This window comes from Triticum aestivum, chromosome 1A, assembly GCF_018294505.1.
Source record: "Triticum aestivum cultivar Chinese Spring chromosome 1A, IWGSC CS RefSeq v2.1, whole genome shotgun sequence".
Lineage (NCBI taxonomy): Eukaryota > Viridiplantae > Streptophyta > Magnoliopsida > Poales > Poaceae > Triticum > Triticum aestivum.
The window spans coordinates 29,083,048-29,089,047 of record NC_057794.1 but is presented as its reverse complement, the minus strand read 5'-3'; positions in this window follow the sequence as shown (position 1 = coordinate 29,089,047).

The window sequence follows — 6,000 nt, the reverse complement described above, 5'->3', positions numbered from 1 at the left end:
ATTTTTTGTATACACGTTCAACATTGTCTGAGTGCTTATTCAACATTTTCAAATACTTGTTCAATATTTTAATAGTTATTTAACATTTTTTTAAATACTTATTTAACATTTTTAATACTTGTTCAACATTTTCAAATACCTGTTCAACATTTTTTATATAATCGTTCAACATTTTTTAATATCTATTTCGACATTTTTGAAATAGTAGTTCAACATTTTTAATACTTATTTAACATTTTTAAATACTTGCTCAACATTTTTTCAAATTCTTGTTCAACATTTTTAAATACTTGTTCAACATTTTTCATATGCTCATTCAACATTTTTTCATACCTATTTCAACATTTTTAATACTTATTCAACAATTTCAAATACTTGTTCAACATTTTCAAATCTTGTTGAACATTTTCAAATACTTTTTCAACATTTTTTGTATACTTGTTCAACATTTTTTGTATACTTGTTCAACATTTTTTTAATACCTATTCAATATTTTTCAAATACATGTTCAACATTTTTAATACTTAGTCAACATTTTCAAAATATTTGTTCAACATTTTTAATACTTATTCCACAGTTTTTTAAAATTTATTTTTGAAGAGTGTTTTTTGTAATATCTCTACTCTGATAAAAAGCTGAGTTGGTGATGATGGTGTGCCTGCCATCCTTCATTTACAACTGTTCAATTTACATCCAACACATCTGAGATAGACTATGTCCGTTTTGCAAAAAGATCCCCTGATAACCCACAAGTATAGAGGGTCGCAACAGTTTTCGAGGATAGAGTATTCAACCTAAATTTATTGATTCGACACAAGGGAAGCCAAAGAATATTCTCAAGTATTAGCAGCTGAGCTGTCAATTCAACCACACCTACAAACTTAATATCTGCAGCAAAGTGTTTAGTAGCAAAGTAATATAATAGTAGTGGTAACGGTAGCAAAAGTAATGTTTTTGGTATTTTGCAGTGATGATAGCAATAGCAATGGGAAAGTAAATAAGCGAAGAACAATATATGGAAAGCTCATAGGCAATTGATCGGTGATGGAGAATTATGCCGGATGCGGTTCATCATGTAACAGTCATAACATAGGGTGACACAGAACTAGCTCCAATTCATCAATGTAATGTAGGCATGTATTCTGAATATAGTCATACGTGCTTATGGAAAAGAACTTGCATGACATCTTTTGTCCTACCGTCCCGTGGTAGCAGGGTCCTAACGGAAACTAAGGGATATTAAGGCCTCCTTTTAATAGAGTACCGAAACAAAACATTAACACATAGTGAATACATGAACTCCTCAAACTACGGTCATCACCGGTAAGTATCCCGATTATTGTCACTTCGGGGTTAACGGATCATAACACATAATAGGTGACTATAGACTTGCAAGATAGGATCAAGAACTCTCATATATTGATGAAAACATAATAGGTTCAGATCTGAAATCATGGCACTCGGGCCCTAGTGACAAGCATTAAGCATAGCAAAGTCATAGCAACATCAATCTTAGAACATAGTGGATACTAGGGATCAAACCCTAACAAAACTAACTCGATTACATGATAAATCTCATCCAACCCATCATCGTCTAGCAACCTACGATGGAATTACTCACGCACGGCGGTGAGCATCATGAAATTGGTGATGGAGGATGGTTGATGATGAATATGGTGACGGATTCCCCTCTTCGGAGCCCCGAACGGACTCCAAACCAGCCCTCCCGAGAGGTTTTAGGGCTTGGCGGCGGCTCCGTATCGTAAAACACGATGATTTCTTCTCTCTATTTTTTTCTCCCTGAAACCAAATATATAGAGTTGGAGTTGAGGTCGAAGGAGCTCCAGGGGGCCCACGAGGTAGGGGGGCGCGCCCTAGGGGGGCAGGCGCGCCCCCACCCTCGTGGACAGGTGGTGGGCCCTCTAGTCTTCATATTTTGCAAGGATTTATTATTATTTCTGAATAGATGTTCCGTAAAGTTTCAGGTCATTCCGAGAACTTTTGTTTCTGCATATAAATAACACCATAACAATTCTGCTGAAAACAGCGCCAGTCCGGGTTAGTTCCATTCAAATCATGCAAGTTAGAGTCCAAAACAAGGGCAAAAGTGCTTGGAAAAGTAGATACGACGGAGACGTATCAACTCCCCCAAGCTTAAACCTTTGCTTGTCCTCAAGCAATTCAGTTGATAAACTGAAAGTGATAAAGAAAAACTTTTAGAAACTCTGTTTGCTCTTGTTATTGTAAATATGTAAAGCCAACATTCAAGTTTTCAGCAAAGATTATGACTAACCACATTCACAATAACGCATAGGTCTCAAGTTTACTCATATCAATGGCATAATCAACTAGCGAGCAATAATAATAAATCTCGGATGACAACACTTTCTCAAAACAATCATAATATGATATAACAAGATGGTATCCCGCTAGCCCTTTCTGAGACTGCAAAACATAAATGCAGAGCACCTTTAAAGATCAAGGACTGACTAGACATTGTAATTCATGGTAAAAGAGATCCAGTCAAGTCATACTCAATGTAAACTAACAGTAACGAATGCAAATGACAGCGGTGCTCTCCAACTGGTGCTTTTTAATAAGAAGATGATGACTCAACATGAAAGTAAATAGATAGGCCCTTCGCAGAGGGAAGTAGGGATTTGTAGAGGTGCCAGAGCTCGGTTTTGAAATAGAGATGAATAATATTTTGAGCGGTATACTTTCATTGTCAACACAACAACCAAGAGATGGCAATATCTTCCATGCTACACACATTATAGGCAGTTCCCAAACAGAATGGTAAAGTTTATACTCCCCCTCCACCAACAAGCATCAATCCATGGCTTGCTCAAAACAACGAGTGCCTCCAACTAACAAGAGTCCCACGGGGAGTTATGTTTGCAATTATTTTGATTTGATTTGCATAAAGCATGGGACTGGGCATCCCGGTGACCAGCCACTTTCTCGTGAGTGAGGAGCGGAGTCCACTCCTCTTGAGAATAACCCACCTAACATGGAAGATACGGACAACCCTAGTTGATACATGAGCTATTCGAGCATACAAAATATGATATTTATTTGAAGGTTTAGAGTTTGGCACATACAAATTTACTTGGAACGGCAGGTAGATACCGTATATAGGTAGGTATGGTGGACTCATATGGAATAACTTTGGGGTTTATGGAGTTGGATGCACAAGCAGTATTCCCGCTTAGTATAGGTGAAGTCTAGCAAAAGACTGGGAAGCGACCAGCTAGAGAGCGACAACAGTCATGAACATGCATTAAAGTTAATCAACACCGAATGCAGGCATGAGTAGGATATAATCCACCATGAACATAAATATCATGAAGGCTATGTTGATTTGTTTCAACTACATGCGTGAACATGTGCCAAGTCAAGTCACTTAAATCATTCAGAGGAGGATACCATCCTATCATACCACATCACAACCATTTTAATAGCATGTTGGCACGCAAGGTAAACCATTATAAGCTCCTAGCTAATTAAGCATGGCACAAGAAACTATGATCTCTAATTGTCATTGCAAACATGTTTATTCATAATAGGCTGAATCAGGAACGATGAACTAATCATATTTAGAAAAACAAGAGAGGTCAAGTTCATACTATCTTTTCTCATCTCAATAAGTTCATCATATATCGTCATAATTGCCTTTCACTTGCTCGCCCGAACGATGTGATAATAATAATAGTGCACGTGCATTGGACTAAGCTGGAATCTGCAAGCATTCAATAAACAGAAGAAGAGAAGGCAATATGGGCTCTTTTGTCAGATCAACAATAATGCATATAAGAGCCACTTCAACAATTTAATTATGGTCTTCTCCTATCGTCCCCCCAAACAAAAGAAAATGAATAAAACTATTTACACGGGAAAGCCCCCAACAAGCAAAAGAAGAACATGAAATCTTTTTGGGTTTTCTTTTTAATTACTACTACAAGCATGGAAAATAAACTAATTAAAAACTACAATTAATTTTTTTGTTTTTGTTTTTTTCTTAGTTTATCAAACACACAAGAAGAAAGCATAAAAAGGAAAATAAACTAGCATGGATGATACAATGAAAAAGTATGAGCACCGACATCTAGCAATGAGTGTGTGAACATGAATATAATGTCGGTGAGAAATACGTACTCCCCCAAGCTTAGGCTTTTGGCCTAAGTTGGTCTATGGCCACGGTTGGCCTGACGGATATCCATAATAATAGTTGGGGTCGTACTGCGATGAAGAAGACTCTGACTGCCACTGGTTGGCAATCATCTCCGGATCCCACTGGTAATTAGACTGTCGTGGAGGATCAACTTGTGGTTCCGACTCTAGCTCTATGGCTGGTGCAGGGTTCCGGTAGGCATGAATGTCTTCCGACGAGACGAGGTACCGGCCTGCAGATAAATCAAACAAGGAAGGAGCAGGCAAGGTAATAGTCTCCGGATGATGTTTATCAAAGAACAATTTGTATTTAAGCTCCCCTTCCCTATTCTTTATAATGAAATCATGTGCTACCATACTGTTATAATCTAAATAAACATGAGGCAACAATTTTTCTTCCTTCTCATAATGCCTAATAGGTATGTTAAAATGTGCAGCTAGGCGTGAAGCATAGATACCACCAAAGATGGGGCCCTTTGTACAGTTTAGACTCAACCATTTAGCAATAATACCGCCCATACTCACAGAGTTATCACAGAATAAACCATGGAACAAAATAATAATATCAGGAATATTAAGGTTTCCATAGTTTCCGCAACCAATTAGCAGCGACTAGCAAATATTGCAAAGTAGCGTAAAACAGGAAAATGTATGCTAGTGATTCGTGCATCGGAAACCTTCCTCATTTCCTCTACGGTGATGGTATCAATAAACCCATCCACATCGTCACGATGTGGTTTCTCTATTTTGCCCTCGAAAGAGATCAAATAAATCCGACAAAAATCATAAAGTGACATCTTCTTAACCACATCATATAAATGAAGCTCTACTGAAGGAGGCGATTCCCTAGGATAATAGTAGAAGTTTTGCACAAAAGTATTGGTGAGTAAGAGATACTGTTCGCGTTGGTCGTGGAGGAAGTCGGTGATGCCTGCATTCTTAGCCAATTCATAAAAATCCTCATAAATCCCGGTTGCTCTCAAGAATTCATCGGAGGGCCATTCACACGGCCTAACCTCCGCGGTGCGAGGCAAATTATATTTGGGCTTCTGTGCCTCTTCATTTTGCTTTTCCCTTGAGCTTCGGCTCGATGAGCCCCTCAAAAATCTCTTTATCATTTTCTGAAAAATTCTGAAATTTTTTAGTAACTTCAAAATAAAAGTAAGCCAAACTCAATAAAATTGATAGCAACTACTCCTACAAGTGCCTAGAGCCTATATCATGCATCAAAACTACTTTTGACCATATAAATTTGACATGCAAGCTCAAGAACAGGGTCACCTAAGCAGCATAAATTTGCAATGAATAAAGCACTAGAACAAAAACTAATTGGACCAATCAAGGACTCCAGATCAGCCCTCCCGAGAGGTTTTAGGGCTTGGCGGCGGCTCCGTATCGTAAAACACGATGATTTCTTCTCTCTGATTTTTTTCTCCCTGAAACCAAATATATAGAGTTGGAGTTGAGGTCGGAGGAGCTCCAGGGGGCCCACGAGGTAGGGGGCGCGCCCTAGGGGGCAGGCGCGCCCCCACCCTCGTGGACAGGTGGTGGGCCCCCTGGTCTTCATCTTTTGCAAGGAATTATTATTATCTCCGAATAGATGTTCCATGAAGTTTCAGGTCATTTCGAGAACTTTTGTTTCTGCACATAAATAACACAATAGCAATTCTGCTGAAAACAGCGTCAGTCCGGGTTAGTTCCATTCAAATCATGCAAGTTAGAGTCCAAAACAAGGGCAAAAGTGTTTGGAAAAGTAGATACGACGGAGACGTATCACCCCACACTCCAATTCTCGTTTGTAGATAACCCCTTGCCTCTCACGTTCAG